Raw genomic sequence first — 16,910 nt, forward strand, 5'->3', positions numbered from 1 at the left:
GCAAACTTGAGAATTTTTTTTTTTTTAGTTCTTGATAATAAGAAATGTGATGTCTTCGTCACTTCATTAATGCTAGTATTTTCTTGCTTTAAAAGCGAGAACTTTCCGTTAAGTAATATGTGATAATAATTGAATTATGTAGTTTTTGATGTTTCCTTGGCTAATTTAAATGCCATCTATTCACAAAGGTTTTGGAGTTACAATTAATATTTTTTTCAGATAAGTGTTATTTGCTATTGATGAGTTAGTTGCATGAAAGATTTGACCTTTTTTAGTTAGAGTCAATACAAATATGTTAAATATCAAATGGACAGAGAAGGCTATGGCAGTCATCATTTGTGTACTCTGATGGATCTTGGATTGTATGTAAAGATTTCTCTGTAGAAGAGGGGAGTCTAATTTTACGCAGTTTGTCACCACTGGACAGGAACAGTTTACTGTGTTAGTGGATTGATATAATATACTGTGCTTTGTTTGTACTGAGTTGCCTGTGCTGTGAAAAACTTTATCTTCATTCTGTGTATTACACACACACACACACGAGTCTGCAAAAGAGTTTAAACAGTGAAGAAACAAATCAGAAACTACATTTAGTGGGCAGGTATATCTCCAGCAAGAGAAAGGCATGATGTTCTATTTGAAGTTTCTTTTAGAGGCCTATTCAGAAAATGGCTATATGTAGACAAAGTGAGGAGAAGTTGTAAGTGTGCTGTGAGATGTATGATTTTTTTAGTCAACTAAAAATAAATGAACTGATACAATGTGAAACTGCAAGATTTCACTGTAAGTAAACTTACACTTAATATTGTGTAACCATGAAGAAAAGTGAGCTTTTTAAACTGTTTTCATATTTGTACAGTGTTACTTGTTGATGCTTAACAGTGCTTCTCTTTTTTCCCCCCAATGTTTGATACAACACCGAAACAAAGTCTGCTCCTATGAAGACGTCTTTTCCCAAAAGGTGCTCATTTTCACACCTTCTTGAGCTTTGGGCAATTATAAAGCTATTAAATACTTGAATTTTTTTTTTTTTTCAGCTGATCCCCCTTTTCATTATTTAAGGTCTGTGAAAGCCCTGACTACTTCCAGGGAGTTGTTCAGGAGTCCCTGTGATGTTACTGTCCTGAACTTTCCAGAGCTAGTGGTCTGTTTCTTTTTGAGATATACACTATGTGCGTCACCTTGGGCTGAAATAAATATCTGTTTATCAGCTTAATAGTGAGTTGTCAGAGTTTGAGAGGTGAGGTTTATCTTTGTTGTTTTAAGACTATCAAATAGCTGAAGGATAGAGAACAACTTCCATCAGATACGGTGTTAACTATTTCATGGAATTACCTTTTTCTAACAAGACTTTTTTGCATTTGCACACATACGCGTGTTTGGTTTTTTTTGAAGGGCATGCTTTCTTCATTGTTTTTGGCTGTTTTTTTAACTTTTTAATTAAAGTATTTACAATATAGTTATTTTTGTTATAGTGAACTGTTGTTTTATTGTTTCAGAAGTGAATGAATCATATATTCTGGGTTATTTTTTCCTGGCAAATATTTTTCTTTAATGATTGCTCAGGGCTAGCTTAAATTGTACCAATGAATAATACTTGAAATACAGTATCTGATTCATCATTTCAAATGCTACAATGAAAAACCTTGGCAAAACATATATATAGGTCTTTTTCCTTTTAGTTGTGAGAACAATGCCTTTACAGGGGACTAGACTGGCTATGTAGCTGTTGTAGGGCAATGAAATAATACTGCTTCTCAATTCTGTTATTTGTTCTGACTGCATCTCAATTTCCTAAAATCCCAAGATCTTGTTCTATTTCCCAGGTTCCTTTCCTCTGTCCCACCTGGAAGAACAGGTACTGGCTCTGCAGCTGAGGTTGCAGCAGGCGGTTCCACATTCGTGGCCCCTTTGCAAGGGCAGGGTGGTTGCAGTAGATGCGCAGTTACTGGAGTGGGGATGTTCTGCAAATCCCCAAAGAGTTACTTTGATTGCCTGTAGATAGGTGCACCCTGTATGTAACTGCATCATAGCAATCGTATCACGTAGGTTTGCTATATCACTATCAACGGCTCTAAATTATTTTTTCCCTGCACCGATGAATTTCTTGTGTTTCGCATCCTCTTGTTTTAGGAACTTCCTACAACTTTTCTCATTCGTACCATGTGTTAGCAATGCTGCGTGCAGTCCTCCCTCTAGATTCTAGAAGTAATCTGTGCTACCTATAGCATAAACGATCTCCAGTTCTTTCGTATGTGGAGTTCGTGCTCTTGATTTCTTATTTATTTTACTATTTTTTTTCCTGTCTGAAACCAGTCAAGACATCAGCGTGTTTTGAATGTCGTATGGATATTGTCATGAAGACAGACGCTAGCAGGGATCCTCAGCTAGCCTACAAGTAGGCAAATACAGTTAAATTTAGTTTTGGCAACAAATGTAGCAGATGATGACCATAGGGTAGCGTGGAACCTGCTGACAGTAAATGGCCTTTGCATATTGAATCATCGTGTCTGACTGGTCTTCCAAGTAAGTCCCAGGTAGAAGAGTCCAGGTGCGCTTCCTCGACTGCTCAGCATGAATTAACAAAGTCAGATTTGAATGCTAGAGATGAGTAAGCAGCTCCACAGCCCCCTGAAAATGGGAGAGAGGGATGTAAATACTCTGTATTTTTTGTTAGCGGAGTGGATGCATTCTCATCTTTTTATTATACAGAATTTTAAAAAATTTGGAAGACTAAAAGTATCAAAAGAGTATCTAATGGGTGGGTATGTGTTTCTGTGAACACAGTGAGCTTTTTAAAGTGCAGTAGGAATTCTGGGCAGTGTATAAAACCTGAAAAGAGTGAGTATACTTTTTTGCATCCGTATAACTGATTTATGTAATCTAGAATGTAAAGACTTAAGTTCTGGTAGATTTTGTTTAGGAGTAAAAATGTCATACGCAAATTGTTTTTTCATATGTTTCCCAGATTTTCTGTAGGTAGGTTTAAAAAAAACCAAAACAAAACCCCAAAACACCACATATTTTCTCTGTTGCCCCTACCCTTTTAAGCTGCTGTCCAGACAAATATTTATAAACAGAAAGTAATGCAGTTTCTTTTGCATGCACAAAGCCCTGGGGAAAATGAGGAAATGTTTTAGTGTGTGTGAGGCGTTTAATACTTTGTTTTGCTCTGATTTATCTTTCAAAGAGCTGTGGAGGCCTGCCTAAAAAACTAGAATGCACTCCCTGTGAGCCTATATTACCTTTGTTTAAAATAGTCAAACCTCTACTGCTGAAACTCAGGAATTCATGGACAGAATGACTAGAACAGCAAATATGACTTTAAAAAAATGTGGTTATTGGATAAACTGGTATGAGCCCAGCTGCTGTGGATAAATTGATTTTGCTGTTGCTTTAAATCTATGATGTGTTGGTATTTTGGCAGAGTAAGAAAAACAAGGATATTAGAAAGTAATTTACTGCACTGGGATTAGTAAAGAGTGTTCTGTTTCTATGACTGGGGCAGAACAGGATGGTTTAGATGTGTCTGATAAACAGGACGAGGTCTAGTCTGACAGCTGGCAACAATAGCTTTTGCTCAAAGTCAGGTGTACTAAATTAGCAAATCTATTACAAGGATACAGGAGAAATCTCACAGAAGACAGCCTTGTAGGCAGAAGTGTTGCCAAATGGGAAATGATTCATCGTCTCTGAATGGGATGAGCACTGAGCAGAAGCAGTTTAAACCTCAGACTGCTTTGGCTCATAAACCACCAAATATGCGATTAACACTTTATCTTCTCCAATCCTGTGTTTTTTATTGTCTCCTGAGCAGCAGTCTGTATTTAGGATCAAAATCTATGTGACTCACTTGTTTGTTCTAATTTCTTTTTTGTAAGTTTGAATGTGTTTAGGTACTTTTTTGACTTTTAGTTAAATAACAAAATGTTTGCATGCATCCTAAAAGCATTCCCATCTTGTGACCCTTTGGCAATATCACCTTTTAGTGAGGACTGTTACGTGTCTGGAGTGCAAGCATGAAATGAGTGACGCTGGCAGAACTTGGTGAACTGACTTAGTACAGTTTATTTGCTTATATTTAGTGAAAATACATGATTAGCTGGAGATGTAGTTTGATGTAGTGTGCCAGTTCCAAGGCGATCACTGCATTTTGATTTTTAGTATTTTAAAAGCTTGTATCTATTTAACATTGACAATGCCATTCAGAGTCTACAATGCACAAAGATAAACAGGAAATATATTTGTAAATTCTTAAATTTAGTTAATAATCAATGCAGAAAGGAGGTACAGTTTACAAAGCTAGTGGAAGGAATGTAAAAGGGGAAAAGGCGTGTGCCCTCTTTGTTCCTTCATTGTTCATGTAGCTGATCAGAGTTTTAGCACGTCTCTGGTCTTGTTTTAATATAAATTGTTGTATTGGCTTGAAGATACATAGATGATAGAGAAATTAAAGGAATTAGGTCATTGGAAGGTGTTCTGTATTAAATAATTGAGATGTAAGAAGATAGTTGTGAGAGGAAAAATTATATTATTTGGTAAGTTAATATATTGTTTAGCAAATAATTGTATTTGGGGGGGCCTGGAATAGCACTCAATTAGCAATAGAGATATCCAGGGAGCCGTGTGCCTAGGAAATGAATGTAAAGGTTCCTCTGGAAAACTGGGGCTGCTTTTACCTTGAACGTGCAACCATGTAAGAAATAGTAGAAACCAGGAGAAGTGGTATTTTGTATAACGCTTTGTGAGTGGAACTGAAAGAGGCTGAGGGTTTCTAGAGTGAAAGGCACCAGAGTAAATGAGGGCTTTCCATTTCTGTGTCCCCTCAAAATCCCCATCATGTCCACTCAGCCTCGTAACTGGTGTTTGAGATCGATGGAAATACTTGCATACTCATTACGTTTGAAAGCCATTCTGTCTTTGTAAATGACTAGCAATAAAATATCCTCTAACTTCTTGGAAATACCTTTCTGGATTTTTATGCATTTGCTATACTGCTAGGAGTATTGGTTCACAGTGTTATACTTTTTACGTTAATGTAATCAGCTTTATACTCCTCAGTCTCACCTGCTTCCCATTATCTTTCTTAGTCTTCACTCTCTACTGCTTGTTATCTTCTACCATGTGCTCCTCTTTCTCCGAAAAAATTCTTGTCTTTTCACCACTTGAACATTGCATCTTCCCAAAAGATTTCTGAAGTTGTAGTTTAAATTGCATGGTAAGCTTTTTTGAGCAAGATTCTTTATTTTCACGTATTGGCGAGCTATTTAATCTGAATCTTTTGGTGTTCTATTTCTTTAAAATCCCTTTTATTTCTTACAGTAGTGTATAAATTGTACTGATTTGACTAAATAATTTAAGCAACTTGTCTAAAAACAAAGCAAAACAAGAAGAACATGGCTTTAACACAAGTTGTTTTACTTTTGTTGAAATAAATAGGATTGCTCATCCAATTAGCTCATCTCTGTTTAACAGCACCAGCTTCTTAAACTGTTTGGATTTGTACTGTAGAACACATCCGTTTACACAGAGAAACTAAACTGAATCTGTTCATATTAAAGGACTGCAATAATTTAACTAAATCAGTTTATAAATTGTGTAGTCTATTGATATAATTAGTTCCTGGAGATGAGGCTTCATGGTATCTGAGGGGGGAAGAAGACTGGACTGAGGTACATGAGAATTTTAATAACGTATGAATGGTGATGTCTTGGTTTTCTGTATGTACTTTCTTTAAGCAGCTGGCATTTTCCCCACTTACATGGTATTGCATTTCTGCAGGTAAAGACAGAATTATGTAATCAGAGGCATAAGCTTAGTAACCAGGTAAAGGTGTGTATATAGTCCACACATCTTTCTGCTGACCCTTTTTTTTTTTTTTTTTTTTTTGGCAGAAGCCAAACTGTCAAGTTCTAGAGAGAGAGGCAGTTTCCTGAGTTGAAAGCATTCCACTAAAACCAATTTTCCCCCAAAAAGTAAATATAGGGACTTCGTGCTTAAATATCTCAACTGCATTAAAGGAGGAAGAGGCAGGATCCACATATTATCAGGGAGACAGATCAGAATCCATGTCTGAAGTTGTGGATATTGATGATAATGCAGAAAGATGTAAAGAGTGCATCACTCATCTGTATTCCCCCATATAATATAATTTCAGTACATCAGGTGTAGTAGTAAAACAGAACTGTGCTGAACTAGCAGTTTAGATTAAGGGTGGATGCTTAATTAGTGATTTTTTTCTTGTGATAGTATCAAAATCATGATTGTCATGAACTCTTTAACATTAAGGTTATTTTGTTAGGGAATGATTTTTTAAAAATTACTCAAATATTTCAAGTTATATATTTGAAATGCCAGAACTGACTTTTTTTTCCCCTAACGAAAGTTGTCACCTTAGCTGTTGTTGTGTTTTAGGAACTGTTTCTTATAAAGCAGCTGACAGTCCTTTTGTTAGTGTTGGTAAAACTAATATTTATAGCATTTTGCTGAAGAGTGGCATGAGAATTGCTCATGAAGGGTAAATGATGTGCATGCTTTTGGTGTGTCTTTTTTTTTTTTTTTTTTTGTGTGATTCTTTTCCTTTCACCTCTTCCCAGAAAAGCCCCAGCAGTAGCAGTGTCCCCCAGGATCATGTCTGTAGTGGAGACAGAATTTTGAGACTTCCTGTTTAAATCAAGTGTGTGACTGTGTCCGGACAGAGATGGCAGTGGTCCTGCAGTCTGGAAAGCTGCTCGTATCTACAATTCCTGATACCCAGGAGTCTGGGTTAGTTGCAGGTGCCTCTTGTCTGAAGCCCTTTTTAAAATTCAGGGCATTTTTGTCTGGTTGGTAATTAGATCATGAATGTCTTTTGTTGTTCCTTCTACTAGAGATCATTCAGACGGTGGAGAGTTCTACTGCAGTGAAACAAATCCGAGGGCTCTGCTTCTGGTTAGCGTGTTTTTCCCCGAGCACATTTTCAGAGGTGTACGAAATACATCAGATGGAACAGAGCTATAATTTGTTTCTTGTGTTAGCCCCCCCCCCCCCGCCCTTTTCCTATCAAAACAAGTTGAGAAATACATGGGTAAATTTCCATGTTACGTTTTTTATTTACCCATCCTTCAGAGGAAGAATCCTGTGCTCTCAAGTATTTTGCAAGTTGATAATTTTGGACTAATCACTTCTGTCTAAACTGGGTGTTGGTTAAAAAGTAGCTGCTGGGATTTCAAACAACTCTTTAAGGATTGAGGTGAGATTTTAGAACAGTGATTCATAAGAGTATCCCCTTTTCTTTGCCTGAGTTCTTACATACTGTTTTATTTCTGTATTTCTAGGATAATTGAGTTAATACTTGTAATAGAGTTTACTTCACTCACACTTGCACATAATAACCACCTCTGCAGGTTTGAGATTAGTTAATCTTGCTAATGTTACTTTAAATTTTTTTTAAAATGGGTGTTACGTTTTTAGTACTGCAGGAAGATAAAATAAAAAAATAATTGAGAGGATCATACAGCAAAGCTGGTGAGTTCATTTATCTTTAATGGATTTCTGTTTCCCACCCTGATTTTGTTTACTGGAATACAATTTTATGCTTACTACAAATGTGAGAAGCAGAACAGATAACTTTGAAATTGGTCTGAAAATTGATCTTTGCTCATTTTTTTTTTTAGTATTCTAATAGCTGCTAAATTAAAGCTATGCTGTTTCCTCCCTCCCTCCCCACCCCAAGTGACCAGCATAGTATTCAGTCTTTGTAAGCGGTGTATTTATGATGACTTCATGGTACAGTAGTGGTTTTTCAGATGTTGAAAAATGGACGAGATGCGAGGGTTAGGCCATTTTGGAGTAGGGTGGAGAAGTGAAGTGGAATTTCTAGTGTATGAAAGTTATGCATTAGAAACATCCTGGCTGGTCTGAGAGGCTCCATCCACACTAAACCAGGAAATGCAAATATTCGCAATAGCCTTTGTGTTCTTAAAGTTTCCCACGTGTTACTTCTGCTGCTTTTTCACTGTTTGAGGCTGTGACTGAAACCCTAGTTTACACAGAGTCCTGATGGGGATGGTTTAATCCTGTATCATTCAGATTTAATTTGCATATTTGGTATATAGCTAAAAAAAAGGCAAAACAAAAACAACTTAAGGTTTTGCATCTACATATTCCATTTCACTGGTTCAAACATGGATCTCCATAAAAGAGACTTGTAAAACTTCATGGTAAGATTTGAAATACTTGGGGAGGGTTGCTACCTTCATTGCAAAAGGGGCAGCATAATTTCTTTCCTTTACCTCCTGACAGGCGTATCAAATAAACTGGACACATGAATAGAGTTGGTGACGTGTGTGGCAGTAAGCCCATCGCTGAATGAATCTAGGAAATGTGAATGCATTAGTTGCTTGAAGGAAGAATTCAATGGTGTGGGGAGTTTTGTGTTTTGTTTTACTTTTGGCTTGGAGTGGAATAAGGGAGGCGAAGTGGAAAGGGAAGCCTTTTGTTTACAGTAGAACAATACTGTGAAGTAGACATCATGATGTTAAAACAGGAGTCTAAACATGGCAAATCTAGGCAGACTCCATCTGGCCATGTCCACAAGTCATTCAGACATCCCCGGCACAGACTGCAGGAGTCTTGAGTCGCTGTCGTGTCATCTTCCCCTTACGGGAATTTAAAATAGCCTTGGAGACTCTGTCCCAGAATTTTATTATTGCATGAGATGAATGATTTATTGGCTTAACTGTTTATATTCAGTGATGCAATGCATCTTTATTAACAATTCTTCTGTGATAAATGCATGATGTTTTAATATTGAATTGTAATCTCCATGAGTTATATTACATGCAAGTAATATGGGTCTAGAATTCTAAATCCAGTCAAAGCACAACCTACTCTTATAGACAGAATTTAATACAGTGAATCTGTGGGAAAGAAAAATGTAGCATTACTAAGTTAGTTTCTGGCATATTTTGCAGTGATTTAAAGTATATTGCATTATTAGGACATTTTTCACTTCTGGGTAGTCCATACTGCTGTTTGGTGCTTGAATGCAGGTTATTGTTTAGTCCCAGAGGAATAATTGTGATTTGTTGAGACAGATTTCCAACTGACAATGCTTATAAGCAGGTGCATGTGATTGTTTGAAATGGGTTTCATTTTACATGCAGTATATTAAAGATTTAGCATCTGGCTTGTGTTGAAGTTGAACTTGCAGAAATGTGTTCATGGGACAATTTAGAATTTTTACAATTATTAAAGGAAATTCTGGATACAGGTGCTTTTCTAGGACTAAGGTTATCCTAACACGTATTTTAGGAGTTTATTTTAAAGCTGTCTACCTTGTGTTTGGCTATCAGCCTAGCAATAATGCTTTTATATGTCACTTAGAACAAGTGTTGAATTTTTTTTTTCAACCCGACAGGTTAGTATTTAATAGCACTTTAAAAATTCATTAGTACTTCTGAATCGTTCTAACGCATATTCCTAGTAAGACAGTTAGAATTGGTACGTGATTCTAAATTTGCATTAACTTTAAACTAGGTTTATAATTCTGAAGGAGAACTGGAAATTAGTTTCCTACCAGTATGAACTGTAAGTGTACATGGTAAGATAGCTGTGCTTGTTGAAGAAGTTACCATCCCTTCCAAGTTGTCCTGGCTCCCATAGCTCTGAGGGCAGAAGGGATCATGTTATGCATTTCCTAATTCACATCAGAAAAAGGTATCTAGATGAAACAGCTAGTGATGGTGGTTTGAGGTTTACCTGGCTGCTCCAGAAGACAGTGCTTACACTGCAGCTCTTTCCTGCTGCAGAACCATGGATCTAGGCAATGGTGGAGAGTGTTTACATTTAATCTAATCCAGCAGCGTATGTCTGAAATCAGCATCAGTTTGTCCGGTGTCCTTGGGTGAACTGGGCTTCCCTGTGCATGTCATATGGCACCTTTGTCTCGGCGTGTGCTGCCTCTATACTGGTCCCAGAAGAGGGTGGTGGTTGGAGTTTTAATTTGGGTAGCACTGAATTTCAGATAAAGTATTGGGGAAAATAATTAAACCTTTTTAAGAAAGGTATGCCAGCCTCTGTGTTTGTACATGTTTGGTACTAACTAGTTTAGAGCTCGTTAGATTATTCTAAATTTCTAGTGCTTTGTGAGACTCAGAGCAGCTGTCAGTACGTAAAATAGAGCAGCCTTGGAGCAGTTGTGCGTATACTTGTAAGAGAAATGCTTTTTTCAGTGTTTTAATTCTATGCTTCTGAGTGTGCTTTGGGAAATAGAAAATAAAACTCCATCTGAGTGTTTAAGGTTAAGATTGTCTCTGAAAACCTGAAGGGTGTTAGCTGGTTATTTTGGTATCCTGATGGCAAAATCTGCTTTTTAACTTTTTTTTTTTTTTTTTTTTTTTTTAGTTTTAGTGAAATAGATGTCTCGAAGTGCAAAACAGAGACAGGAGGAAAAATGAGCTGTTTGCATTAAAATGAAGATATTTGGGGGGTGTGGGGGGTGTTTTGTTTTTAGAGCTGAAAAACTCCTGCGTATGGAGTGCACTTTTCCAGTGCAACTGCAAGTTGCCATCAGGAAGGTAGTCTGGCTAATCCTCCCTCATTTGCAGCCATGTGCTTCTGCCACTTCCTTTGCATTATATCTATGGGTGGTGTGACTGCAGGATAAGTCAACGCAGCTCTTGGAGCCAATGGCAAACTAATCCATCTCCCCAGAAGGTTAGTTTTCTGTTAAGACAGTTCAGCTTCCTGATCTACCTTGCATCCATATGATTGCTAGACCTGATATGAGAGAGGAACAGCTGCAGGCCTCTTTATTGTTAGGTGCAACGTGAAACCCTCCAGCTCCTGTTGATCAGTGATCATGGTTAGAATAATGGTCAGCTGCAGCATTCTTATCCATTTCATGTTTCAATACCTTCTTTACTCAAAACCCCTGCGCACCTGTAAAACATGTATTTGTTAGGTTTGCCTATCTTTGTGTGTCCCTCCTTGACAATAATCAATCGCAATCTTCTAAAATGCATGAATTTAATTAACTGAAAGTAAATTCTTAGTTTATGATCATGTTCTGTCACTTTGTTCATCTGCAGAAAAAACACCTTTCAACAGAAATGAAAATTGAAAGGAAATGAAAGTGAAAAAAATCATGAGAGATTAATTGTAAAACCAAATTTAATGTGAGTAGTTGGGATAAACAATTTTATTTCAAAACCTTAATTGAGGAAGCTATTACCTCAACAGCTGTATTTGCAAATCTGTATGGTGTTACTTACAGCTCTTTGTTTGATGAATAGTTGAAGACCTCCTGTTTTATATCTCCCCATGTGGGAATTTAGGCAGGTCCAAGGAGGGAATGCAGGCAGAAAAATTTCAGTTTCTCGGTAGCGTGCCAACAATGGAAGAAAACAGTAGGAATTCGTTAGAAACGTTTAAAGTATTGAGCTATCCTGCTGGAACCTGTGCACGGTGTGCTGTTTGCCCGTCGTTTTTCTAAAATAAATAAGTAAATTTATGAAGAGTTTTATACAACATGGAGAAAAGTATGTCGTGTCAGCCATAGGTTCAAACACCCCAAGCAATTTCTGGGTCCCAGGGGCAGCCATCCGAAGGCGAGGAGGGGCCTGTGTGTGCGTTCATTTGTCTCCCTCCCTCTCCCTCCCCCAAGCAGGCTCATTCCAATCAGCAGTGTAATAGGAATGCAACCACAGTCTGGAGGAGGAAGGGGAATTTTTGGCAAGGAGAGGCAGAGCAGTTGGGAGCTTTATTCAGATTAAAGCATAGACGACCATTCATTATCAGTACAACACACATTAGCAACAGCATAGCATTGTGTTTCTACAGCTGGGACTTATTTTAGTGATTGTATTGCGCTGCGTATTACATGCAAACAACTGGGATCTGATCACAAAAAGCAATGCTAATGGCTTTCAATAAAAGATGGTGTTTCTGTAGGGGGAAGAAAGCCTTGTCTTCAAAATGAACTATTGTGGTAAAAATTGATAGGCAGCCTGTCCTTCTCCTCGCTATCCCATGTGTTACATATGTCCTGGAACAAGCACTTTTTCTGGAGAAAAACCCTTGGGGAAAGAAAAAAAACCAACAGGAATTACAATGTTAGAACCGTTGGTTGGATTCAGAAGGCTGAACTAGTTTTTCTATGGTGATGACACGTGAAAAGCCAGAAGATTAGTAAACATAATCTTAGCTTTGGACCCAGTCCTTTTCTTCCCCCTATAAACTCGGGGCTGTCTGTTGACACAGTATTGGTTGGTTATGGGTGTCTGACATGAGATGGGAGGGTGTTTTCTTACTAAGTCACGTAATGAGTTTTAATTGTGGTGATTATGTGTTTCTGCTTCTTCAGCTGGTGTGCTTGCTTCCATGGACATTTATGATTACTTTTTATTTTCTTACTTGTCTTCCTGTATGTTTCACTGATAGTATCAGTGAAAATTTTTTACTTAAGATAGCATAAGCAATATTATTTTTTAATATAGAAATTTTAAACCCACTATATTTCTGTTGTGATCGTCTACAACAGTAGCCCTGAGGTGCTCGTACGTCATGTTGCTGGGTTCAAACACACTTAAACCTTGTAATTTGTAATAGATCAAGAGACACGTTATAACAGATGAGAGTGTACAAACATACAGGTAACATAACACTAAAATGTACCTATGAGTACAAAGTAACGTGGTGAACAGATTGTCTATAAGCAGTTTGATATAAGTTGGAAATACCTGTGAGGGTTGAATACAAGATCATTACGCTTTAATGTCCAAGTTCCTTAAATTCAGATAACATTTTCTTTCTTAATGTTGCCTTCCTCAACGCTCATCCTAGGTCTGTTATCCAGCCATTGAAGGTGAATAGGATCATTGAAGACTCTTAGATCATCTCTAAGATATGGTGATTCTGTGAAATCTCATAGCGCTTTATGACTTGTTTTCATTGCAAGCTTCCTACAATGGCACTCTCCTTTCCACTTCATGTTGTTCTTCCCTTTCAGTATGGAGACCTTGTGTTATAGATATACTTACTATTCAGAAATAAATATACTTTGAAATACTTATATAAAAGAGTGGTAATGTGTAATATAGGGTACCTTCCATAACAACAGTTTGATGTCCTAAAAAGTTTGATTTTTCTGTAAAAGTGATTCCAAAGTAAAAAGCAGTCGTAACAAGAGTTCTTCAGTAGCTAGCAAAAAGAGTAAGAGGAATTCAGAAAATGAGATAAATATTTATCTTTCTATAAAATTCACATTTTCAATAATCGTAGTTCCTTTCAGTTTTTTTTGTGGGTTCAAACAATTATTTCATCACCCTCTATAATTGCATGTAAATTTTAATAGCTAACACATAAATTAGATTACAGGAGTTTGGGGATATTAAATATTTTGCATTTACTTGCAATAGTTAAATTGTTTTTTTCACTAAACCATTCTTTGTCAGTCACTGGAGTAACAAATCGGAAAAAGGAAATTGGCAAACATGATTCACTTAATTCCTATTTTTGAGTATTTGAGAACTATGTGTAGCAAAGCAGTCATGGAAGGAGACTAGGTAGCTTATAATATTATGCTGTTTTGAGGTGTCTGTGAACTGACCTGAGTAGCATATGTTAGAATGAGATCATAAGGCATGATAAAAAGATATTTAATGAACGTATAGTATATAAAACTGATGTGCATGTTTGTCTTGGCACGTATATATTGTTCCTTCATATTGGAATATTAATGTTCTCTTTTCTGTGGACTACCCAGGAAGTCTATAATAAATACAAAACATAGCTATCCACTGACTCATTGATACTTTGTAATAAATATTTTATCTACATATGTGTACTAGAAGCCATTAATGTCTTTTGATGATGCACTTATGGTACAATGCTCCACCCCCCCTTTTTTTTCCCCAAACTAATGTCGATATATACAGGCGTTGTTTTGTATTCTAGTTTCTGGAAACCTTCAGTGCAAATTTAAATAGCTTAACTTTTTTTTTTTTTTAAATAATTTTAATAAAAAGTGTTTTAAACCAAGAACGTAGAAATAACAAATAACCTTCTTCAGTGCCCTTGTGCCTTTAGAGGATCTGTTAATGGTGCAGCTCCACAGATCTGATAATGATGTGGGTTTGGGTCCAGAACCATCAGCATTCGAACTTGGCTTTGTCAAAGAAAATAAATCTTGCTATGGTTCTTTCTGGTTTTTGAATCTTTAGCTCAAATTTGACATAGGATAGAGGCCTCAAAGATAATTAAGTGCCATGAGTTTTATGCGGATTGTTGCCTGGATAAAGAGGAGACCCTAGCAGTGACCTGAAATGAGAGGAAAAAGCTGCAGCGAGAGATCCCATGTTGCTAGACCACTGGAGAGTCTGCGTGGGAGAGTGTCTGTCTAAATGCCTTACCGGTGGGAAAAGCCTCAGCTATAGCTTTCAGTCAACCATAAAACATAAATCCATAGGAAACCAAACTTCCTTAGTTTTATTCTCAAGGAACTACTAATCAGTTGGTTATCAGAATATTCAGAATAGGTTTTAATACAGTGTTGAAACTGTTAGAAAAGTGGAGCATAAACTCTGGTACTTTTCCCACCAGTGGGAAAAGTTTTGTCCAAAAAAAGTCTTGAGGTAGATTAGAGCTCTGTGCATGGCGGAAGATTGTTTCACTTAGAATTGAGCTGATGCTCCTGGGCTTTTTCACCTAGAAATACCTGGCAGAGAGGGTGTTGTTAATGGAAGATTTCTCAGCATCTCTCCTGTTTTGTTAACCTGACAAAGCCGGAGTGGGTTGACATGTGACTTTCCTTAAATGTGGTTACTAGAGAGGGAAATCTTGAGCCAAAAATATTAGTTTGTTCACTCATGGCTAATTGTTGGGGAAATGGTTATTAGTCTGTATGTTGTGCATGTGCCCAATCTTATAAAAATGAGACTTCGGTTAAATTGCACTGGCAGGCTTGCTTAATATTTTGAAAAGAAGTGTTTATAATTAGTTAACCTTGCAATTTCTTTCTCAAAAGACTAGTCAAACATCTTATTTTGGACATTATACAATTTCAGGAACATACTATATGGCTCACTGTGCTATAGATGAATTTTTACTGAACTGTTGGATTTAAAGCCTTCAGCTTCACTTGACGCTTCCCGTTTCTTGTAATGGGTGAAATTGTGCAAATAAATATATCCTTTGAGATATATTTAAAAAGTGGCCATCTATATAAGCATCTATTTTACTTGAAGTCTTTCACCACTAGATGAAAGGTGGCAGATGAGCAGTAACCTGTTTCAGTTCTTGGGTGAGTGGTGTCTGTTGACAGCTCAGGCTGAGGACGTTCTTGGTGTAATAAAATCTTAAGGAACTGCAGAAGCATTTTTCTAAGTTTGTCTTATCTGTTCCTTTAAATGTCTTTTAAGTTGTTATCAATTGTATGGCTAGAGTAGACTTTAAATTGCTGGCCACATGGAAGTCTTTAGTAACTGTGGGTTTTTATTACACCATCCTGAGGACTTTATTTGAATGTTTCATGGAGCAGATGGTGATGTGACAATATGTTTCCTATACGTGCTTGAACTCCAGGTATCAGAAATACCTAAACTGTTTGGTTCTCTGTTAGTATTTTACTACTGTTCACTGCTTACAGTGGAATTATTGGGTGAAAATCCCTTAAACAGAGCTCTGCTTTAGGATTACCATTGTGTCTTTGAATGGAGAGAAACAATTTTTTTTACCTTTATCATCTTTCTAAAAAAACCCCAAAACTAATAACCACCTGGAACCAGGCAATTTTTTTTCAGGTTAACAGTATTGTTATTAGCACCCCTCTGCATCAAACTAATATGCTGAAACTTCCCTGGGAGCGTATATATACCTTTCCTGTGGTATATGTCAATGTGCAGGGGATTGTTTTATGACTACCTGTAGTCATTAATAGGTGTCCCCTTCTGTTTTATGGAGGACCAAAACTCATTAGACCCAAGTAGAGTTTTACCTAGATTTTACAGTGCTGAATTCCCGTGGAAAGCAGTTTCACTAAAATCACCCATCTTTATGAACATAAAAATTGGGAAAACATTAATTCCATTGATTTAGAATAATATGTAACTTTGACTGTGCTAGCATGCAGAACTATTCAGGATGGTGCTCTTCTGCCCTGACCGTGGAAATCTCCATGAGAGTGCTCATGGACTACCTCCATTTACTTTTATTTAAAAGTAATTTTATGTAAAAGATATTGGAGAATCAGTAGCCCTGCAGGATCAGTTTGAGAATATTCTATGGGGGAAAGCATGACCAATTTTGTTTGGTTTTAGGTGGTGTCTGTGAGATGCGATTATTGGATGCACTTTTCTGTCTTTGCATTTCCTGGTAGTAGTAAATACTGGCGATCTCATAGAAAAAACATCCAAGGGAATCATACACTGAGGAGTCTTCTGCAGCATTGGTTCCAACCAAATACCTCTTCCCCACCCCCACTTTTTTTTATTTTTTGTACTAGCTGTGGGAATTCACACATTCACTTAATACCCAAGAATCCTTTTGGGTTATCAGTAAATATTTTAATGTTTCACAGGGGAATCTAGTATTTCCTGCTTACTAAACCTGTGATAATAGATAAGCCTATGTTGTTGAACAGTGGTGCATTTTGTGAGAAGTCTTCTGTGTGTACCTTGGCATCTTTATATGAAATTTGTCCCCTTTGACCTTTTATTTATTTATTTATTTAAATCTAGTCTGTTCTCCTATGAGATTGTCAACTAAAAATACCAAGGGGAAAACAAACGCAAGTATTCCTCCCTTTTAATTTAAACAAGAAAGCCTGAAACAATTATCAGCTTCTACAAATAAAACATATCTTTGGAGCCATCAAAACTGGCATTAGAAGTTGGTCTAGTCCACCCAAATGTTTCTCAGGTAAAACCTTT

General features: G+C 37.0%; 1 protein-coding gene across 4 annotated transcripts in view; it reads left to right on the forward strand.

Moving 5' to 3' along the window:
• Positions 1 to 16,910, forward strand: part of SMURF2 (SMAD specific E3 ubiquitin protein ligase 2) — a 67,676-nt gene that overhangs the window by 11,396 nt on the left and 39,370 nt on the right. The gene's annotated exons all lie outside the window — the stretch shown is intronic.

The sequence above is a fragment of the Harpia harpyja genome, chromosome 14, assembly GCF_026419915.1.
Source record: "Harpia harpyja isolate bHarHar1 chromosome 14, bHarHar1 primary haplotype, whole genome shotgun sequence".
Classification (NCBI taxonomy): Eukaryota; Metazoa; Chordata; class Aves; order Accipitriformes; family Accipitridae; genus Harpia; species Harpia harpyja.